Source organism: Barbus barbus, assembly GCF_936440315.1.
Source record: "Barbus barbus genome assembly, chromosome: 14".
Taxonomy (NCBI): Eukaryota; Metazoa; Chordata; class Actinopteri; order Cypriniformes; family Cyprinidae; genus Barbus; species Barbus barbus.
Window position 1 is genome coordinate 15,360,689 of NC_136742.1, and position 23,484 is coordinate 15,384,172.

At 36.1% G+C, this 23,484-nt stretch overlaps 2 protein-coding genes across 2 annotated transcripts in view; one reads left to right on the plus strand and one right to left on the minus strand.

Moving 5' to 3' along the window:
- Positions 1 to 5,113, plus strand: part of LOC306880565 (uncharacterized protein) — a 38,267-nt gene extending 33,154 nt beyond the window's left edge. The window contains exon 3 of the transcript XR_013785086.1: positions 2,394 to 5,113. The gene's annotated coding sequence lies outside the window, so the exon portion shown is untranslated. The remainder of the gene's footprint in view (positions 1 to 2,393) is intronic.
- The window catches only part of LOC306880185 (creatine kinase B-type-like), a 985,569-nt gene extending 962,315 nt beyond the window's left edge, over positions 1 to 23,254 (minus strand). The window contains exons 1-2 of the mRNA XM_079433520.1: positions 23,160 to 23,254; positions 22,252 to 22,423 (exon numbers count right to left, since the gene is read on the minus strand). The gene's annotated coding sequence lies outside the window, so the exon portion shown is untranslated. The remainder of the gene's footprint in view (positions 1 to 22,251; positions 22,424 to 23,159) is intronic.
- Between the last annotated feature and the right edge of the window lie 230 nt (positions 23,255 to 23,484).

Here is a 23,484-nt window from a genome sequence, read left to right on the forward strand (position 1 = left end):
AACTAATTGCTTATTAGCATGCAAATTACTAGCATATTGGCTATTAGCACTTATAAAGCACATATTAATGCTTTGTTCTATATGACCATATTTTAGACCATATTTTAGATCCCTTAATCCTACCTCAAACTTAACAACTACCTTACTAACTATTTATGAGCAGAACATTTGGAATTTATTGAGGGAATAGTCAAACTCAATAGTTATTTATTAGTGAGAATTGGTGCCCAAACTAAAGTGTGACCATTATTTGGTTCTGCTTTCCAGTAAAAATATTGGTATGTGTTTTAATGTGTTATACTAAAGTGTAACAATGAATTAGTTTTTACAGTTTTACTGAATAGATACGTTTTAAAACTAACAATTATTTATTAAATCCAATACATTATAAGGTGCATTAAGGCATAATTAATGCAATAAATCTACTTTTATAGTGCATTATAAAGGGTCACCAAAATATCTAAACATTCCTAAAGCTACAGTAGATACATTTACTTCAGAAACTGCATAAAATAAATGTCACAGTGCACACAGCGGGGAGGAAAAAGGAAAACGGAGATGAGGAATTAACTTAAATAAACATTCTTTAATCCATATCCTACAGGGTAAAACAAGGCAGGGCTGAGACACACAGGAACACAGGGAACGTAACAAGTAGACCAGAGAACTAAGAACTAAACAGGCAGGAACTAAATACACAGCATGAAACTAGATAATTAAGAAAACACAGCTGAAGACTAATGAACTAATAATCACACTAAACGAGAACAGGAAACAGGAAGGACCAAATAAGGGCATAAAGAAACAAAGGGAAAACCTAGAGCATAGAACACATGGAAAACAAAACAGACCATAAACGTGACATTACTCCCCCTTCCTGGAAGGCGCATCCTGTGCCTTATCACCATCCAACGGGGAAGGGGGGTGGGCGCTCTGGAGGCCCCTCAGGACAGGATACAGAGACAGACAGGGATGACCGGGCTCCAGAGCGGGACCCGATCCGGGAGACTCTGGCGGAACAGGGAGTTCAGGAGGACATTGCAGAGCAGGGAGCTCAGTAAGCCATGGCGGATGGATAGTCCGGGGAGCCATGGCGGAGCTGGGAGCTCTGGAGGCCATGGCAGGCAGTCTTCATGGCCATGGCCTCATCCTTCGCTCCAGCCTCTACGACCGGGTCCTCTTAGCCGCCATTTAAAACATGAACATTTAAAATCTAAACCTTTATAATGTGATGTAATTCATCATGAATTTTATTTTATTTAAATTATCTTAAGCAATTAAAATGTATTTCATGAAAATAATAATAATAATTTAAAATAAAACAGAAATGAAAATGTAAATTAAAATTATTTAAAGTTTTAAAGTAAGACAAATTTATATTTTTTTTAATTTACATTTATTTTGGATTAAGGATGTTCTGATATTTTTACTGGGAAAAAAAGGGTCAAACTTTATTTTAAGGTTCAATTCTCGCTTTTAATTAACTATTAACTACGATTGTTGCCTCAAACTCCTAATTACTGCTTAGTAAGATAGTAAAAATTTAGGGACGTAGAATATGGTCATGCAGAATACGGTAACACTTTAGAATAGGGAACACTTATTCACTATTATCTATGACTTTTCCCTTAATAAATTCCTAATTTGCCGCTTATTAATAGTTAGTAAGGTAGTTGTTAAGTTTAGGTATTGGGTAGGATTAGGGATATCGAATAAGGTCATGTAGAATAAGGCATTAATATGTGCTTAATTACTTTTAATAAATGGCTAATATTCTAGTAATATGCATTCTAATAAGCAACTAGTTAAGAGACCTTAAAATAAAGTGTTTCTCAGAATACATGTGCTTTATAAGTACTAATAAACAGCCAATATGCTATTAATATGCATGGTAATAAGCAACCAATTAATAGTGAGAATTGGTCACTAAAGTGTTACCAAAAAAAGACTTTAAACTTTTACAAACTGTAAATAAACACATGGAAAAAAAAATGTCTTCAATTCTTGCATGTCCACTGTTTATTTGCTTATGTGATGCTTGTTTACTGTAGATGTGATCTGTTTGTATAGGTGGTAGGGAAGTAGTAACGTACTGTTACGTCTCCTTTCTCTGTCTGTAACAACGTTGACCCCTCACCTTGAGTGACGACTTTATGTGATGTCCCCTCTCTCACTCTTACTATTAGCCACTGTGACCTACTGTAACCTACTGAGTTCAGCAGTGCTATGAAGTCATGTTTGTGTGAACTAAACTAAAGCCAGCATCTACACATAAGTATCCAACACATGCAGTTTTGAAATCACCTGTGAAGTACTGTATAATAATCTAAACATGATGGCAGCTCATAAACCAGTTTTTAGGCATCACATATGTTTGTCACTGTCTGTTCCAGAGATCTGAGCCGTGAGCCTTTACCCAACATCTGGACCATGCTGTGGACCATGTGGTCTGGAACTGCTGCCAATGTTGAGAAACAACTAGAAGTGTTTTAGCCAGAGGAAAGAGGGGAAACCATTGTCATGATATTGTTTTTAAATTCATCCCCAGGGATTGTGCTCAGCACTTACAGTTTTTATTAAGTATTTCACCATAAGAGTCCACAGAACCCAGTTACACTGAAGCTCTCAGAAGCAATTTATTACTTCATACTCCAGTTTCCAATATTAAACTTTAACATTTGCAATGTAATGTTAGCCATTTATCCTGTAATATCAGATTTATGGTGTCAAAATAGTGCTAATTTAAGGTAAAATAACCAGTTACAACCGGTCTGGCTCTGTGGGGTTGCATTAATGGATATTTCATGGTTGGTTTGTGTTTCTCTCAAGGAAAATATGCAGATAAGTTCAGTTAGGCAATGGATGCTTATTTGACTAATCATGTGCGCAATGTCCCTGTAAAAACAGGTTATGGCCAAATGTCAGTTTTTAATAGTAAAAGTTTATTTATGCAGTTCGAGACAATCTAGTTATTACTTTATTAAAGGGGTCATATGATGCTATTTTAAAGATCATTATTTTGTGTATTTGGTGTTACAGAATATGTTGACATGCTTAATGTAAAAAATACTGTACATTATTGTAGTTCCTCTATGCCCCGCCTCTCTCAAATGTGTAGTTTTCTACAAAGCCCCTCCTTTCGACAAGCACAGTCTGCTCTGATTGGCCCGCTGGCCCAGTGCATTGTGACTGGCTGAACACCACAAGCAGCGTCGGAAGTGTAACGCCCCTTATCATAATTGCAAGCTTCAGCTTTCAAAGTAAATATAAAAACAGTTAATTAATGTCCTTAGTTTTACCATCAGTTCAAGCCCAAAAGGGAAACAGAGTCGCGTGACAGACACAGCGATGATGATGCTTGTATGTATTTGCAGCACACAAGCCACAGTTAAGACAGCTGATGTGACCCTGTCTCTCTCTTTCTCTCTCTCTCTCACACACACACACACACAGGATGCGGCTGCGTCTGCGCAAAATTCCGCATTTGAACAGCCAATAGCAAGTACTTAAACTAATAACAAAATATTACAGCTGATTCAGAAGCGCCAGATTGTCATAGCAAAGCCGGAATTGACCCATTTTTTTTTAGAAATAGCCTTCGTGCATAGCCAGCCTTGTACTCACCTAGGTTCACAAAACTGTTGTCCATAAAATGCATTGCACAAATTCGAACATTTGGGTTGTGCTGTTCTGTTTTAAACAAATCTTAACCAATGATTCCTAATTGCATCTACGTCCGGAAGGCCAAATGAAGTGCTTTTGCTTTCGCATAGAAACACACATCGTCTCCCTGACATGGCAGCATCAACACTACTGCGGTTACTGAAACAAGCCTTCTTTCTTTGCGTGAACATTTGGGTGGCATTATGCAAATATTTCCACATCATGATGTAGATATGTGGGGGTGTGTTTTAATGAGGCGTTTTAGCCCGGTCTGGATCAGCCTTCTCTTTTAGATATAATAAATCCTTTTGTGGGAGACTTTGAGCTTTGTAACTCTGCAGATCGTATACATGCACAAACAGCTACATAACACACTAAAGACACGGAAAACAAGAAATTGCATCATATGACCCCTTTAAACTTGCACATGCACAGTGCCTTTTTAGTCAATGTTGGATGTCTTTTCTCCATCAGCTCTGCACACATTTCCACTATTCTTTTCATGCAGGCATTTTTAGTCCATTTCATTTGCATAATGGATGCTGGAGAATGTTTATACATGTGGTCCTGCTGAAACACACAGAATGAGAGACAGACAGGCTGAAAGGCAAACGGCAGACGGACATGGAAAGACAGCATGGGATGGCGTAAAAGAGAGAAATGAAAGGGGTTAGAGAGAGGTGAAGTGGTCAACCAATGGGAAGACAAAGGTAAAGTGTGTTGTAACAGGCTCCAGATGGCGAGGTCTAAGCTGTTCAGTGTTGTGAATGATGGCTCTCCAGTGACAGAACTGACCAGCGCCTGAGTCATAACCCATATCAGGGGCCCAATGAGACTCACTGTCGACAAAACACACATTTACACAAAGCGATAAATGTAACCAAATCAACGTCAACACACTGTTAAACAGTATCTTTCATTTGAATGTTGATATTCAGAATAACAACCCAGTGGTGTGCTATTGCTTTTATAAAAAACAAAGAGTTTAAGGAATAGTTTAGCCCAAAAATAATATTGTTCAAATGAAATGAAAGTGATACAAACACTAAGGTTCCGTTCACACAGAATGTGTTTTTTTGCAGTCCACTGTGTGACTTTTTTTCATTGTTTTTCTATGTAAAAATGCATTAAATGGACATGTTTGGCGATTGCATACATGCCCTGCATGTTTTTGCATTGCACAGCATTAATTAAAAGCTAAAATAAGGTTAACCTTTAAGATACGTATCTCTAATTTTTAACAAAACACGTCTGTGTTAATGGCAATTTTAAAAGTTTGATTTCAGTGAAACTATTATTCATAACAATCAGTTTTTTTTTTTTTTTTGTAAAATCCATGATGTAAAAACAAGTTAAGGCTCAACAGCACCTAAAATAAATAAATAAATAATAAGCTTGATGTGCATGTATACGTATTGATCGCAATTGGATCTTGACCAATCAAAAAGGAGGGCAGGAACTGACTGATGTATAATGTGATTTTTTTCTTATGATTATGATGTTTGATTCTTTTTCACTGTCTATGATTCCTTGGGATGAATCAAAGAGACTTTAGCTGAAATAAAAAATCCATTCAGTTTTTCTCCATTTACAGCTCTTCCTTCAGCTGTCATTGAAGCATTTGGATGAGGGAGAAAATTCATCCTCTCATTAGAGAGGATTACAGCGAAAGTCTGTGTTAGTCTGTGTCTCATTTCAAAGCCTTGAATAAATCTCTGTCCATACTGAGATAAGGAACCCGCTTTCTCTCACTCTCTCACACACATACACACACTGACTATCACTGTCATGTAAATTAGATTAAATTTTCCAGAAGCACAGATGACACTGCTTAATTCAGACAAATCAGAATATTATGAATATGTCTGGATGTGTTTGTTTTTTGGGCTGGAGTGTGTATGTGTGTGGATGTAAGGTATATCAAAGTTAATTGTTGTAAACCGTTATTTGGGGTATGCATGGCATTTTTCAAGGGTAAAAAAAAAAGCATCTTCTAAGCCTGGTCATCCCTTATCAGGAGGGTCTGTTTTCAAGCATGCAGCATGCAGGAACCAAGGGGTCAGAGTTTGACTGCTTAACAAGGTCTAGTTATAAATTATGGGACAACTTTCTCTATTGACAGCCATTCAAAAGTTACAGAAGAAAAAAAAAATGTCTAAAATTTAAAATTAAATTAAATTAAATTTTTTAAAATAAAAGTTTAAAATAACAAATAGTCATGTTGCAAGTTCTAAAGTCTCTTTGTGAAACAGTCACAATTTTGAGATTCCTAATTTCCACAAATGGAAAATATAAATTTGTGATTGCGAGATTGTCTCATTGAGAAATTTTAAAATCACAATTGTGAGATATAAAGTCACATTTTGAGCAGTAAAGTCACAATTACAAGAAAGTAAGTCATAATTGTGAGATTTTAAGTCACAAGTAATCTACTGTTTGGGATCAGAAAGATTTTAAATCTTTTTTAAAGAAGTCTTTTATGCTAATCAAAGTTTGCGTTTATTTGATCAAAAATACTGAAAAAAATTATAAAATAAAATATTATTACAATTTAAAATAATGGTTTACTATTTTAATATACTTTAAATCATAATTTATTCTTGTGATTGTCACGGTGCACACATCGGGGAGGAACGAGGAACACGAGACAAGGAGTTACTCAAATCAAACAGTCTTTAATAAATCCAAACAGGGCAAGACAAGGCAGGGCAGACACACAGAAACACGTAGACCAAACCAAATCTAACCGAACAGACAGGACTTAATTACACAGGATAATCATAGATAATTAGACAAACACAGATGGACAAGAATTAACTAATAATAACACTAAATAAGGACAGGAAACAAACCAAATATGGACACAAGAGGGAAACACATGACACAGATGACACATGACTGACAGTGATGCAAAGCTGAATTTTCAGCATCATTGTCACATGATCCTTCAGAAATCATTCTAATATGCTGATTTATTATCAATATTGGAAACAGTTTTTGCAAATTAATTTTTTTAATGGCAGTGTATGTGTAATTTTTTTTTTTTTTTTTTTTTTTGAAAGAGTAATGATGCTGAAAATTCAGCTTTGCATCACATAAATAAATAGGATTTTACAGTGTATTAAAATAGAAAAACGTTATTTTACAACCCGAATTCCTGAAATGTTGGGATGTTTTTAAAATTTTAATAAAATGAAAACTGATTTGAAGAATTTCAAATCACATGAGCCAATATTTTATTCACAATTGAACATAGATAACATAACAAATGTTCAAACTGAGAAATTTTACAATTTTATGCACAAAATGAGCTCATTTCAAATTTGATGCCTGCTACAGGTCTCAAAATAGTTGGGACGGGGGCATGTTGACCATGGTGTAGCACAGTGCTTCTCAAAGTCCGGACTCCGGTCCGGATCCGGACCCGGAGGGAATTCAATCCGGACCCGCTTCTATTTCATATTTCAAGAACACTAATTATATTTCCTACTTTGATAAACGCACATTAAACTTGTAAATCATTTGTTTATTTATTCTTATTTTTCTATGTCTTTTTGGAGAAGGTCCGAAATTGCAGGCGAGATATTGAAACTTTTCCTTCATGACATTTGTTGTCATCATGACATCCAGTGAGCGTATGATGTTTGACGTAATCGGGCGACATTTCACCGCTAATATTTTTATTTTTTTGTTTTGTTATCACTTATATTATGGCAATTTGTCATATAGCAGTGCCCAGTGTATACATTTATTTGTGGCGGCTTGTCACAATATCAAAACTGACCGCTACAAATAGATTTTCCAAAAGGCTTATACTTCGTTGAATAAACTGAGCACTGCGCATTTCAAAAATAAAATGCGGGTGTTTTTATATGAATGTATCTTTTAAAAGAACCGTCCGTTTTCTTCAGAAAAGCTTTGATGCCAATTTTCATTTGGTCTTTCCTGTAATGGCTGATAAGGTAGTGCTTATTTGATTACAGTTGTTACCAGGGAAACAGCTATATATCACGCTCCAACAGCGCCTCCTGCTGGCAGAGAATCAACTTGCATTTGCTAGTCTGCGGGAAACACTGGTGTCTGTCAGCAAACATAAACAAAAAAGCATGCTTCAGAACTGTTTTGAGAAGGTGCTTAAGTTTTGAGCCATGTATTATTACTATGAATTAGGCTACTACTATTACTATCTTGTGCCCTGCAATAACCATTTACGCAAACTCTCTTTTGATATAAAGGGAAAAAAAGAGAAAATCGGCCCAAAAATCAGCATCATATATCGGCCATAGGCTGCCCTGATTTCTAAATATCGGCATTGGCCAGAGAAAAAACATTATAGGTCGACTTCTACTGCTGACACTTAAATTAATTGTTTTGCCACTTTTGCACTTGTTATTAAAGTATTTTGAATGCAAAGGGAACCTTTTTTTTTTTTAAATGAGTGTTTATTTGTTATATGTTATGTATGTTTATTAAAAACACGTTTTGCAATAACCAATTGTTCCGAACCTTTGACACTGATGAAAATTCAGATTTGGACCTTTGAATGTAGACTTTGAGAACCCCTGGTGTAGCATCTCCTCTTCTTTTCAAAACAGTTTGAATACGTCTGGGCATTGAGGTTATGAGTTTCTGAAGTTTTGGTGTTTTGAAGTATTTGGTCCCATTCTTGCCTGATATAGGTTTCCAGCTGCTGAAGAGTTTGTGATCGTCTTTTACGTATTTTTCTTTTAATGATGTTCTCTGCCAAATGTTCTCTGTAGGTGAAAGATCTGGACTGCAGGCAGGTCAATTCAGCACCCGGACTCTTCTACTACGAAGCCAATCTGTTTTAATAGCTGCAGTATTTGGTTTTGCATTGTCCTGCTGAAATACACTAGGCCTTCCCTGAAATAGACGTCATCTGGAGGGGAGCATATGTTGCTCCTTATATACCTTTCAGCATTCATAGTGCCTTCCAAAACCTGCGAGCTGCCCATACCGTATGCACTTATCGAGAGGTGAGAACCAGAAGGACGTAAGTGACATTTTTGGTGAAATGTGTCAGGATCCTGCCCTCACTGTCTTGTCTATGTTTCATTTTTCTATGTTTGTTTTGTGTTTGAGCACATGGCTCTGTCTTGGCTGTTGTCTGCCATGTGCTCCTCCTGTCCTGCCTCCTTGTTACCCATTACCACGCCCCCTTGTTTAGTCCTCGTTGGTCTGAGTGTTGTCACATGTCCCTCTCGTTCTCTCCTTGTTTGTCTGAGTGTTGTCACCTGTTCCTCATGTTCACCTGTCCTTTTATATTGTTCTCCCTTTACGTCTTGTTTTGTCTGTTCGTTGTGCTATGTCAGTGTTTGTTTGCTCTCTTATCAGTCCTGTGAGACTGCTTATTCCCTACCTTGTTGTTTGTAGATTTAGTCTCTCGTCAGTCCCCAGTCTAGTCTCGTTTTGTTCTGTCCTGTCCAGCAGGCTGGGCTACCGGTCCTCTCCATGGGTCTGCCACGCTGTTAGGCCTGTGCCGAGCATGTGACATCACTAGTGTGGAGTTGAGTAGTGTGGAGTGTCTGGCCACTGCTGATAATCTCCGGCCTCCAGCTTTTCTGCCTTCACTGCTCTCTGGCTGTCTGTCATCCTGGACTGGACTTTGTGGACGCTCACCTAGGCCGCCTGTCGTCATTCATTCCCTGCCTATTGTCTGGACTGTGTTCTCTCCCCTCCTCACCATCTCTTGTCCTGTCCGTTGTTTTGTTAACTGTCAACTCTAATCCTGCATTTGAGTCCTCGCTCATAGAAACCCTGACAAAATGGAGATACTTATATAAAATGAAACCTCATAATGAGCAAAAGTACTGCCATCCATGAGTGTACAATTATTATTATTATTTTTTATTATAAACAATTGAAATCAGTACACAAAGTCAGATCAAACTATGGTAAAATTTTTTCACTTACGCCTTTCTAGTTCAAGGGCCCTTGTCCCTTACGCACAGAGATTTCTCCAGTTTCTCTGAATCTTTTGATGATATAATGCACTGTAGATGAGATTTGCAAAACTTTACAATTTGACATTGAGGAATGTCACAGATTGGAGAGCCTCTGCACTCTTAGAAATAAAGGTACAAAAGCTGTCACTGGGGTGGTACCTTTTCAAAAGGTACATGTTTGTACTTAAAGGGTCCATTTTGGTACCTTAAAGGTACATATTAGTACTTAAAGTGTACATATTTGAACCTAATAGGTACAAAAGTGTACCTTTTGAAAAGGTACCGCCCCAGTGAAAGCTTTAGTACCTTTACATATTTCTGAGAGTGTACCCATCTTTACTTCTGAGAGACTCTGCCTCTCTAAGACATCCCTTTTATAGCTAATCATGTTACAGACCTGATGTCAATTAACTTCATTAGTTGCTAGATGTTCTCCCAGCTGAATCTTTTAAAAAAATTCTTGCTTTTTCCGAAGAAACATCTTTAAAAAACATTAAAAATCTTACTGATGCCAAACTTTTGAATGGCAGTGTATGTGTGAGATAAATTCACAATGACCAGATATAACATGATGGCAGCTCACTTTTTTTTTCTTTTTTTTTTTAAACACTGAAGCAAAGGCACTTGTATTCACAGCTAGCATCCTTTGTATTCTTTTTTGCAATCTGAAAGTCTCAGCCACACATACAGACATTCAAGTGAAAAGCACTAAGTAAAAATAGCGGAGGGAAATCTTTTCATTTGTAGTCTTGGTCTGTCTCTCTGAGTTCTCTGTCTGTCTGTGTCTTTCTCTTTATTTCCAGACCTCAGCTGTAGATTACTAATGGCACCACAGTACCTAAGAACTACAGGAGGCTTCCAGCATTCACTGAGAAGAGAGAGACCAAAAAAAATGAAGCTGACGTTTTTAGGATAACTGCCATTTCTGAACTTAAAAGCCTTACGAAAGATCAAAACTGAAAGATAACCATGGTTAGAGAACTGCACAGAAACTCTATTTGAAAGAACTATAAAAGTAAGAATTATAGAGTACATTTTCGAGGAAATAGCATATGAATGACCGAGTGAGTGACTCTTAGTTCCTCCCAAAATTACTTCTTCATCTGTTTAAACATCTTTTTTAGATTTTACTATTCCAAAGTTGCCTTTATCTTGCTCACTGGGGGCTTTTTTCCCTTGTAAAGCTGCTTTGGAAAAATTTGGATTGTAAAAAGGAGAACAGAAATTGCATTACATTAGACTAAGTGAGTGAGTGAATGAATAAATGAACATAGTGCTTTTAACTTGTCCTTTTGGGATACACAATCTGCGTCTCCCACATAAACAGGACTAATAGCTGTCAACAGTTTACTTCAAGAGATCTTTGTGTAACTATTAGAAAACATGCTGCGCAGAAGAGGAGATTTGAGTCTGTATAATAAGCCTCCAGATGTGTGGGTGGGTTTGTGTGTGTATACACGTTGGTAGAATGACAAATATTAGTTTAACAAAAAAGCATGAGGGTCTTTAGAATTGCAAATTGATGAACACCAACTGGAAATGAGACAGAGAGTAATGAAGGAGGAAAAACATGAAGGACAGAAGAAAGAAAAGAGCATTTTGTACAGGTTGTCTTTTGTAATTGTCTCAATGCTTCAGAATTCACAAAATAACTAGTCTTTTTCCACACTTGTACATTCACATTCTCCAGCACTGTATGTAAACACATGCAAACACACTGTTTCATTATTCATAGAAGCAGATTCTGGCCTGCCAAGCAGGCTGTGACTTTACCTGCCTGATGTCATTTTCTACATTAGGTTCACAAATGACATTAGTAAGTTATTTTTACTGCACACCGTCATCCACAAACAAAATGGTATCTTAACATAAATCTCAATAGAAGATGTATCATAAATAGCAAAAATCGAGATGCACTCTACTTTCTGTGGCTTTCTTTGTGAATTATAAATGCATATTTCATGGCAGGCAGTGTGTGTTTTGGGGAGGGGAATGTGTCTCCTTATATCACAGAATAAGGCAGCAATGTTTATTTATTCCTCTAAGGTAGACAGGAATGTGTTCAGAAAGCCATGTTAAATAATAATAATTATACAAATAATAATCATAATATTCAATATATATATAAATATATATATATATATTTTTTTTTTTAAGAAAATACTTTTATTCAGCAAGGATACAACAATGCATTAAATTGATGACAGTAATGTCATTTATAATGTTACATAAGTTTTCTATTTCTATTTTCTATTTTTATAAATATATGCAATCCATCAAATAATTATGGGGGTGGGGGTGGAATGTATCAAGGTATCAAAGCAACACAACAATGAATATTAATAAAAAAATGTTACTGAAAGGGTCAATTGAAAATGTACTAATATATATATATATATATATATATATATATATATATATATATATATATATATATATATAGACATATAAATAAAAGTAAATAAATAAAATAAATAAAGTATCATATTTACTCCTTGTTCTGGTTACATTGACTGGAGGGCTATACTGGAGTTATTTATGGCATTATGGAATAGAAAGTGAGCTTGTGGCTGAGGCTCCTGATAGTTTCTCCATATCTGTTTTATTTTTTTTCTCTCCCTTTTTATCTCTTGTACTCATCTCCTCAACATTACCTTCTTATTTTTCCTTCTCTCTGGAACCAGTTCTATTCCAACTTTATTCCCACTACAATCATGTTTACGCCATTCATAGACAAACTGGCAAGGATGAGAAGAGGGGAAAGAAGCAAAGAAGTGGTGACAAAAGATAGATGATAATGGAAATGTCTTTCCGAATGGAAACTGTCCTAAAATTGTCATTCATTTTTCAGCTTGGACATCCCCTCAAATATCTCTGGAGTCTTGGATAAATATTTTGGCTTCCTCTAAAATATGTAATAAAACAGTTTATAATGCTTCCCCTGTGTCTTACACAGGAAGGATCTAAAACATTTCAGCTCACAAAAAAAGAAAAAAATTGGAAGAAAGTTTAAAAAAGGCAATAAAATAAGCAGAGACAGAGGGTCAGAGCATACCTTGTGTAAATATTTGACTCTCTGTAAATCCAGCAGAGCCGTTTCTGTCCACGAGATGATTTAAAGCTTCCTGCGATAAGCCTTCTGCCTCACCTCTTTCTGCTGGCTTGAAGGGACCATACACCTCTACATCCAAACAAGAATAAAATACTGTAATGACCTTTCACCAGTATCATGCACTCAAGAGCAAAAGCATCATTTAGAATCTGTCTGCAATTTCAAACAGCACTCTGCAACGCAATTCTCAATGTCAGGAGTTCAGGAATTCTTTGTTTGTTCTTGACATTTATGCATTTAGCAGATGCTTTTATCCAAAGCGACTTACATTGCATTCAAGTTACAGTTTTTACATTTTATCAGCTCTTGCTCTCCCTGGGAATCGAACCCATGACCTTGGCGTTGCTAGCGCCATGCTCTACTATTTGAGCTACAGGAAAGCTTGAAGCTTTTATTATCCAGGAACTGTTTAATGTAAAATGTTATTAGAATTGAAACTCACTGTCAAGAACATTTTAATTTCAGTCTCAGAACGAGTCAATTTAAAAAGCTGGAAAGATTAAAGAAAATACCATTAAAGTTTAACTGCCTTAAACTTTGGGTTTGTATTTTCTCCGAAAACTTTCTTTTGGATTAATAAAATGCTTTCACAAGTCCTGTCCTTGAAAAAGCACAAGGAGAATAAGATATTGCCCTTATGATGAATTGCATTTCATGTTATATCTGATGCAGGTGCACTAAACCAAAATACAACCCACTGGACAAATAAATAGAGTATGGGGGGGGGGTCTCTTCAGAATTACAGTCAGTAAATGATGATCATGTCAGAAAATTGTCTCTATTAAATGTGACAGTCAAGGTTGCCGGTGCACCGAAGCTTTTAGAGTAGCCTAACTGACCTGTGAGCATTTGGAAATATTAGGATGAATGAAACTACAAACGGATAGAGTCACTGACGCAAAAATGGACAGAAAGAAGAAAGAGAAGGATGACAAAATGGTGAACAGGAGGACATCTGGACTGATGGAGAGAGAGACTGCTTAAGGCCACCTGCCGTTCCTTAGTGAGCCCTGCAGCAGAATATCTCTATGACTCACTTGAGAGAGAGAGAGCGAACCTCAAAGACATCAAACGTCTCTCATCATAGCACACACGCATCTATGAGTGTCGGGTGGCTTAGAGAGTCTTATGTAAGCTGCATCAATGAATGAATATTTATGCTTTGTTTTGAGAGGACGGTATTTATTTATTCATTTGACAGTAGGCTGCGGTTATGGATCTGTACGAAGAGACGGGTTACATCACACAGAACAGAGCTCACTTTAGGAAGGAGAATATTTGTGAGAATATGAGATTGGAGTTTATTTTTGTGTTCAAACAAACTGCAATGACTGAGTGAGATGGACAGAAATTTACAGGCTAAAAAGTGATAAAGTTTATGTCAGAAAAGAACCAGCACTATTGTCTTTCACACAAACAAACACACACACACTTAAGATTATGTCACAGCTCATTGATTACCAGTGACTAATGGTAGCTTGAGAACTCAAGAAGAGATTGCTATGGTTACACAACATCCCTCTAAGGGCCGGCTCAGACAGAAAGAGATTTTATCGTTCCACTGCACTGCTTTTCAATCGAATCTCTGTAAACATGTGATAGACTGACATCTTTGACTGTCTGGTTTTTAAGAGTCTCACATATTAGCACCACGTTTTAAAAATGGCGTGTCAAGTTATAAGAAGTTTAACTTTTAAAATGTTTCTCAAAACCATTTTTTCCCTGTCTTGCAGCACTATGTATCCATATGTTAAGTTGTTTCCCAAATACCAGTATTTTTAATGATTCAGATAGTAGAATAACTTTCTTGATTTTTAAGCATTATACTAAAAAGAAATTGGTGTAGATTTACTTTGAAACATATTCCTTTCAAATCTGAATTTTGAATTTAACAAATAATTACAGAGGAATGGCAAGTAACATTGAATTAAAAGGAACATTTTTTTTTTTTTTTTTTGTAAAACGTACTCCAATAATCTTCTGTGAGTGTTTATTATCAGTATTTGTTGTTTGCTATTGGAATCTGATACCTGCGTTTGGACCCAGAAACGGTGAAATGCGAATTCAAACTGAACTTCCATTCTACTGTGCTCATTATTAAAGGATTAGTTCACTCAAAAATGAAACTTCTGTCATTAAGAAGAGGAGAAATAGTTGAATAAAGTTATTTTCATATCTTCATAAATTTAAGGTTGAACCACTGATGTCACATGGGCTATTTTAACGATTTCCGGACTGGGCCTTGAACGTGTCAGTTGCTTTGCTGTCTATGCAGGATTTCATCAAGACTCTCTTAATTTATGTTCTGAAGATGAACGAAGTTCTTACAGGTTTGGAAAGACATGAAGGTGAATAATTAATGACAGAATTTTCATTTTGGGGTGACCTATCCCTTTAATTGTTTTATGACCACTTCTCAGTGTCTCGCATGATCGTCATGTTTTATATTATAAAAGCACGTCTCAAGACCTCTATGAAGGATGTATGAGTTTTGATATGATTCACATGAAACTGCATAATCCCATAATGTCTTGGAGCTGTAGGCTACTATAAGAAAGATGAATAAATACTGTATGTTCACAATAAAAAATGTGTCATTAGCATGAGTTTTACTTCAGAATTTCACAATTTAACTTGTTTCTGCTGGGATCCCTGCTTTAGAGCATATTGTCTCATATTGTGATCAGAATAATTTACGTAAATGGTGCTTTTTCCACTTCCTCTGATGAGATCATGTGCTAAAGGATTGAGAAAATCCTTTATTTATGGATTATGATTTATTAAGTTTCGCACATTGTGACATTTATTACCATAAGACACAATCTCTCCTTTTGTGTACAATGTCTTTCTTGTGATTATGCAACAATTATAAAACAATCAAACCTGCAACCTCCTTTAGAAAGACCATTTTATGTGCATTATGTAATCTGTCACAGACCTTCTCTTCTGATGTAACAGCATTAATGCATGCATATATATTAAATGCCATGTACAGAGAATGATTATAAAAGATGTTAAATAATTGACGGTTCTGAGGGTTAGAATGACCTTGTCTTGCTGCAAGCATGGTGAGTCAGCGACACTGTAAACTATGTTTAATTCAGAGCTGGTTTCTTGTAGGTAATGAACTGTGAGGTGTGTGAGGGATGGGTTTGGTTAAATGAAATGATGTAAATATCAGTACTGGCCATTAAATGGAAACTGGCAGCTTGTCGATTTGCTTTTTAGAGACAGAGGTGAAAGGGCGTGATGAGTTCAGCAGGGGGCGGATCTATTAGCCTGCACGGGGGCTCAAATTACACCTACCACCTGGAAAAGAAGGATAACAGTAAGTAATAAAGACCACACATATTGGCTGCTGTTTAGATACAATGTAACAAAATACCATTAATATGCCTATGGTAAAACCGGCGGCATTTGGTGGTTGCCAAAAATTCCACAGAAAAAAAATACGGTGATGATGCACAATGCTTTTAATTCTTCTGAAAGAAGCCCCTATATGCTCATCAAGGATACATTTATTTGAAAAAAAAACAAAAAAAAACAGTAAAAGCAGTAATATTGTGAGATATTATTGCAATTTAAAATAGCTGTTTTCTAGTGGAAAATTATAATAAAATTTATGCATGTGATGGCAAACCTGAATTTTCAGTAGGCATTACTCCAGTTTTCCTTCAGAAATCATTCTAATATGCTGGTGCTCAAGAAATATGTATTTTTATTATCAATATTGAAAACAACTGTGTTTAAAAAACAATATTTCCGTGAAAATGAACAAATGATGAACAAAGTTTAAAAGAACAGCATTTATTTGAAATTACTTTAACCATGTCAAATTCTTTACTGTCCCATTTGATCAATTTAATGCATCCACAACAGGAAAGGGAAGTGGTGTGTGGCCAAGTATGGTGACCCATACTCGGAATTTGTGCTCTGCATTTAACCCATCCAAATGTAGACACAGTAGTGAACATACACCCGGAGCAGTGGGCAGCCAATGCTGCGGCATCTGGGGAGCAGTTGGGGGTTCAGTGTCTTGCTCAAGGGTCTCACCTCAGTCGTGGTATTGAGGGTGGAGAGAGTGTTGGTTACTCACTCCCCCAACTCCAATCCCTGCCGGACCTGAGACTCGAACCCACAACCTTCATGTTACAAGTCCAACTCTCTATCCATTTGGTCACGACTGCCAGTGTATATTATTAACTGATTTAATAATAAAATTGACATTTATTAATTAAATCTGTGTTGTACCTTGAAATACAGACCTACTAACACCAGGAAAAGGACTTAATTGTGAGGTGACCTTTTTTGTATTTACAACAATAATTAAAAAAAATATTTCACAGTATAAGTATGTATTATATAATAAAAAAAAATATGTATTATAGACTTTATCTTTCATAGTATTTTACAGCAAAATTGCATGATTTGTCCTAGTTAATTGTTTTTGATTGTATATGTGAAAATTGCAATCAATTAACATGCTTTGCTGTAGTATTTTATATTCTTGTTCTGTAAACATTACTATTTTTTGTCTTCTGTGTCAGACAGTTCATGTTTAATAAATGTAATGAATACTCATACATGTGTGAGAGTTTCATAATTGTATGGATATGTTATTGCACGAGGGTGCGTGTCTGAGAAAATACATTTTAGCACTCATGTAAATAACCATGCACTTGTTCATGTTCTCAAGCTGAAGATGGGCTTCAAGCACATGAGTGGGTATGGCAGAACATGAAAGCATTGTCTTCTTGTGTGTGTGCCTGCAGGTTTGAGTGATTATTGACAGTTTGTCAGTAATGGATCATTAATGAAAGCGCAGCTGAGGAGTCACTGGAGGCCTGAGGGAATGCCGGGAATAAACCGACATCAGTGACGCACTTTCTTACACATCACCAAGAGTCGGAGGGTGGGGGGAGGATGTGTGTGGGATGGAGGAAAAAAGTGAATGAGACAGGAAGAAAAAGAAAGACTGGGTTGAAGAGAAGCATGGAGAGAAATGTCAAGAAAAGGAGGGATGCGGGTAGGAGCGATAGATAGATAAGAGAGAGATGGCCAGAGGTTTCTTTCTCTCCAGAGCATGAGGAACACTCAGATAGGATCAATTATTGACCAGACATCAGGCTTTTAGCTGTCAGATACAAACTTTGCACAGTGCACTCTAAGAGAGAGAGAGAGAGAGAGAGCAAGCGAGCGAGCAATGAGGAGAATGTGAAAGAGGAATCAGTCATCTTGCGCTGTTTTCTTCAATAAGTGAATGTGAGGAATGATTACTCAGACTAATTTCATAGAGTTCAGGAAAGGCCGTTATTCTCCACTGACGTCTTCATGACACATGCGAACAGTTTCCAGTCTAAACAAGTACACGCACACTGTAAAAAAACAAATCTGTAAAATTTACGGAAAAAAACTGGCAGCTGTGGTTACCAGAATTCTACTGTAAAAAATACGGTAGCAACGTTTTAGGTTTTATGGTTTTAAACTTAAATTTACAGATAAATACCGTAATTTCTTTAACTGATATAATCTTAATATACCAACCTATTAAAGTACTGAAATCTGTTTTGTTCCTTTGAAATACACTGATAACCACCAAATGCAGGTGATGATGAGAAAGTCACATGATGAGCCAAAGCCCATCACAAGCAACTTTTAAACAATAGAATATACAGAAGGTGCACAGTCTCATTCACACAAGCACTAAACACCATCATGGTGAGACTCATTAAACTGAAATATGCTATAAACATTAATTTAACAACATTAGATGTAACATACAACCCTAATAAACATAACCGATAAGAAAAAACTAAGAAGAAACAGTTATTTCAAAGAAAAAAACGTCAAATTCAAACAGAATTTGAAATGGAATGCAGGGAATTCTGGGAACGTCAGTTTACGGTTTTTCCCTGTATATTTTACAGGAACTTTCCGTTAACCATGTAACAGGTTTTTACCGTAGCATTTTCACAGTTTTTTACCGTTAAAATCACGATCATTTTTTACAGTGCAGGTTAGATGTCAAATTTAACTCCAGTATAGTTCTCAGCTACGTACATACCTTAAAGTTTTGGTTCTTTGGTCCTATCCACCATTTGGTGATTGGATCAATGCAGATCTGAATGTGTATACACACACACACACACACACTCAGATCTGAACTGAATTAATCCAATCATTAACTGGTGGATAGAACCAAAAAATCAAGTCCTATCCAAGACGTACATCAATTTTTTGTTTCAGTTCAAAATTGATTCCAAACACCCCCTAATATATAAAAGAAGCTATATATTATTATGTATGAAGTCCTATGTAAACTGTGGTAAAAGTAATAATATCTGGAAAACTTTTTTTTTTTTTTGCAGTTGTAAATCAAACAAAGACTATCAGAATGTTACGAAAATACAAAGAAAAAAAACAAAAAGAAAAAGAAGAATATTATTTGTGAAATTCACTAGTAATTTAAATAATTTAAATTAACTAGTAAAGAGTGAAAATGGTTTCATATTCCTTTCATAAATCCTGCACCAACTTTTTATCAGTGTATTAAGCTGACATTTTATTATTTTCGACACAGAATCAGAGTACTGTTGCTAATATGCACATGCACCTTGTAAATATTTTTATCTCACAATGAACTACCATAAGTGACAACTAATGCTCGAGGCTTATACAACACATCTTCATCTGACTGTGCTGACGTCATTGAACGACTCCATATCTCTTAAGCAAAGCTTAATAGATTCACCCCGAGTGCCAACAATATCTCTTCCTCTTCCTCTCTATTCTTGTCCTTCCCATTCTTCTCTATTGCATTTTAAAGGCCTTTTATACAGAATCTAAATCAATCACATAAACTACTGCTCCATCTGCCCTGAATCAAACACACTTTATCACCACAGGGCCATTAAAACATATCAGAGACCTCAAACTTTTAATATATAACATCTATAAAAAGAAACATTAAATCTTCATCCTACGAACACCACACTCAGAACATCTCAGCTCTAAATCAGGATGAACTGGAGAAAGTTGTCTGGAAGAAGAGAAAACATCTTTTTCAACAGTGACCCTGAGGGGTAAACAGGAGCCATGTATATTCTTTAGCATTTCTTACTCCCACCATGCACTGCAACAGCATGCTATGCTGATGCAGGCAAAACATACAAAAATATATGCAGTAATTTGGACCTTAAAAAAATATAGATTATAGAATATAGAAAGTATTACATTTCAGACTCTATTTAAACTAAAGATCCATTTACTATTCTGTATCATTTAAAAACAAACTGCATAGGTATTATATCAGTTATTGCCTGATATTTAATGATGCATGCTCATTTCTCATGTTTTTAACATTTTAATTGCCACTAAAATGGTGTAGGAATGACTGAAATTGCTATTAAATGTAATAAATAATTAAATGAGAAAATAAAAGGCAAGGTGACACATGCAATTAAGAAGCAGAAAGCCTGAAGTAGTATTTTCTTGTAAAACACTCTTTAAAAAAATAACATTTTATTTTACAGTGAAAGTTCATCTCATAATAACACTCATATTAACAGCTAAATGTATTCTTTAGCTAATCTCAAAATGAATATCCATTGTCATACTGTACATTTGCTGAGATAAATTTAGTTATAGCATTTAAAACTATTTTATTTATTTTTATTTTATAGTAAAAAATTAAATAGTATAGATAGAATTGCAATATCTGCCATTTATCAGTTATTGTCAGAGAGTCACCACAGTCTCCACCAATGACACTCACCAGATCCCAATCCCCTGATTTCTGATCACCGCCACCTGTCTGCACTAATCAGCAGCACTATATCCCTGCACTCCTCCCATTCACTCACTGTCTGGTCTCAAACTTTCCATGTTGACTAACCTGACCCACTTACTTTTTGTCTACTTACCAGTTGCTCCAGTGTTCCTATCCCTGTTCTCCACCGCTCCAGTTCGCCACGCTCCACTGTTACCTCCAGATCCCCTGGAAAAGGAAAAAGGACATTCACACTCAGATAAGCCCCTAGATACATTTCCATTCCCCACCTGCTTACCTGGACATTCTGCTCATCTCATTCCCCTCTGCTACTACTCAATAAACCTGTTGATTGTAACCTGTGTAATAGTATCCTATTTATTGTGACAACAGTCAGTTCAATATGTGCTTGGCAGGAAAGTAAGTTTGTACATGACAATACCTAGAAAAACCAGTGCTGGAAGTGACAGTTGTTCAAAAGTGGAGTCATGATAAGCTGTGCATGTTTGAATTCAGGGGCTGTCTAGAAGCAGTTTCCACCTGGGCTATTGGGAGATAAGCAGTTGTTTTTCACCGAGCAATTGATAGTGATACTTGACTAGAGATGACAAATGTCCCAGTACTGCAATATTTCAGCTATTTTGACATTATAGCACACGTCACCCATCAAACATTACAATACATCTGTCTGAATTGACTATAAACAGATAGATTTCTGTTCTTATTCGGAGCATCTTTACAGTGCAGGTCACTTAGTCCCTCTTTAATCTGACACACATCAACTGTGTGCTCTGTGTGCTTTGTCTCCTGTTATCTTTCCAATGGCTTGTTTGCATGTGTGTGTGCCCACAGCCAGACAGAGGACATAAATCCTGTTGGCTGTCTGGAGTGACTAACCCTTTTGTACACATCCTGGCTGTGCCAAAGAGTCTAACCGAGAGGAACACAGTGCCCTTAAAGAGGTTAGAAAACTATCAGTGCATCTATAAAGTCAGTTTGTTGCATTTCAGGATGTGTTTCAAAAATGATCTCTAAAATAAATTATTTATTGTGTGTATGACATTTCATTCTTGACTCAGTGTCCTGCTGGCCAGCACAAGTAAACCCATCTGAGGTCAGTGCTGGAGAGCATCAACACACACCCACACATGCACAGAGATCAAATAATCCTGCTGGACTCCATTTCAAATCGCAGTATGACAATTGTGATAAAGATTGCAGCAAAACCTGGAATTCCAGCATGTTTCTTACTGATACAAGACAAGTAATTGATTCCAGCAATATAAAAATTTGTGTTTTTTCAACTTTGACTTTTATGTCCCAGGAGTTGACTTTAACCAAAACTAACAGATTTATATACTTCTTAATTTTGGTTATATGAACATCACATCAAAACATGTTGTAGACCTTTACCATGAAAATATAAAATGATATACTAATATATATGTACATGTTTGCATTTTTTAGAAAAAAAAAAAAAAAAAAAGTGTGGTTAGTAAGTTTTGGGGGACAAAATGTAGCTGAAATAAGGCCATAAAACCCACACTAAATAGTCCTGAATAAGACATTTTAGTAATCAGTCTTGTAGGCTAGAATATTTACTTCACAATTATGTGAAAATCATTCTGCTTACTCATTCACAGAAAACAATATATTGATTTAAATTTTTAAAGACACGTTTTGTGATCGAAAGCCAATATGCGAAGGAGTGGTAATGGCCTTGAATATTAAGTGATTTTCACCTGAGAGACAAAGGGTCCTCCCTTAAAGGCTGCTAATGACCCATCAGTGTGACTGTGACTGAGGCAGGCAAGAGAGTGTGAGGAGATTGAAAGATTATTATTTGTATTTTATTTATAACACAGTATAATCAAAACATACATAATGAAGATCAAAGACACATTATTGTGCACACTGATCTAATCACAGAGATGTGAACAGACTTTGAGTCATTCCTGCAACAGATTCTGTTCAACAAGTGAAACAAGTACCTGACATTTACTTATTTCCATGGATTCAAGAAGAAAAATGTTTAATAGACTCACGCATGCATTGTACTACCGCAAACAAAAAAAGACATTTTATATCTGAGAAACTAATTGTTCAGTACATTATTAAAAATCTATTTTTGAACAGAGTAGGCTATTAATCATAAACATGTTCTAAACATACTTAGACTCGTAGCATTGATCATGTTACAGTGTACTCTCATATTACTTTTATTGTTTTATATAGAGCATGAAAACATGGCACCGAAAGAAATTTAAATACAATGAATTGCCCATCAGTTTCAAACATTGTAGTCTGGAATTACAGTTTGGGAGAAAAAACAACTATGATTTTATAGTCATATAGCCTAGTATGTAGGATTTTATAGTAGCTCTTATGATTCTGCAGCAATAGACTCACATATGCTGTGAACTACAAAAGGATGTACTTTGTACTATAAAAAAGGGTATTTTATATCTGAGAAACTACTTGCTATTGTTTAGGACGATATTAAATCTATTTGTCAACATTAAACAGTCTTCTAAACATTCTTAGATTTGTAGCATTCATCATGTTGTCGTTTGGGAAAACCCCAACTAAACGTGTTCAAGTTTATGTCCCAATAACACGCTAACTAATGCAAAAAAGAAACATTACTTACTCATCAGATCGATCTCCTCTTCTGGATGAACTCATGTTCTTATTTTGAGGGAAATCCAGCCTTTACTCAGAGCGTCTTCTTCCAGAAACGAACAGTATAGCTGCGATGGGCTCCTCCTGACTCTTTGTTTATGTTTGGCGTCTCCATGTGCGCCCGGCTCACGTGGTTATTTACATGTGAATGGTGCGTGCCGCGAGGGGGCTGGATCGCATTAAAAATAATGAGTTAGACGGGACAGACTGAACATTGTGTTGGTTTCATACGGATAACTTTATCACAGAATGTTTGTTTTTTATAAGAAGTACTTCATTTGAAAGTAGACATT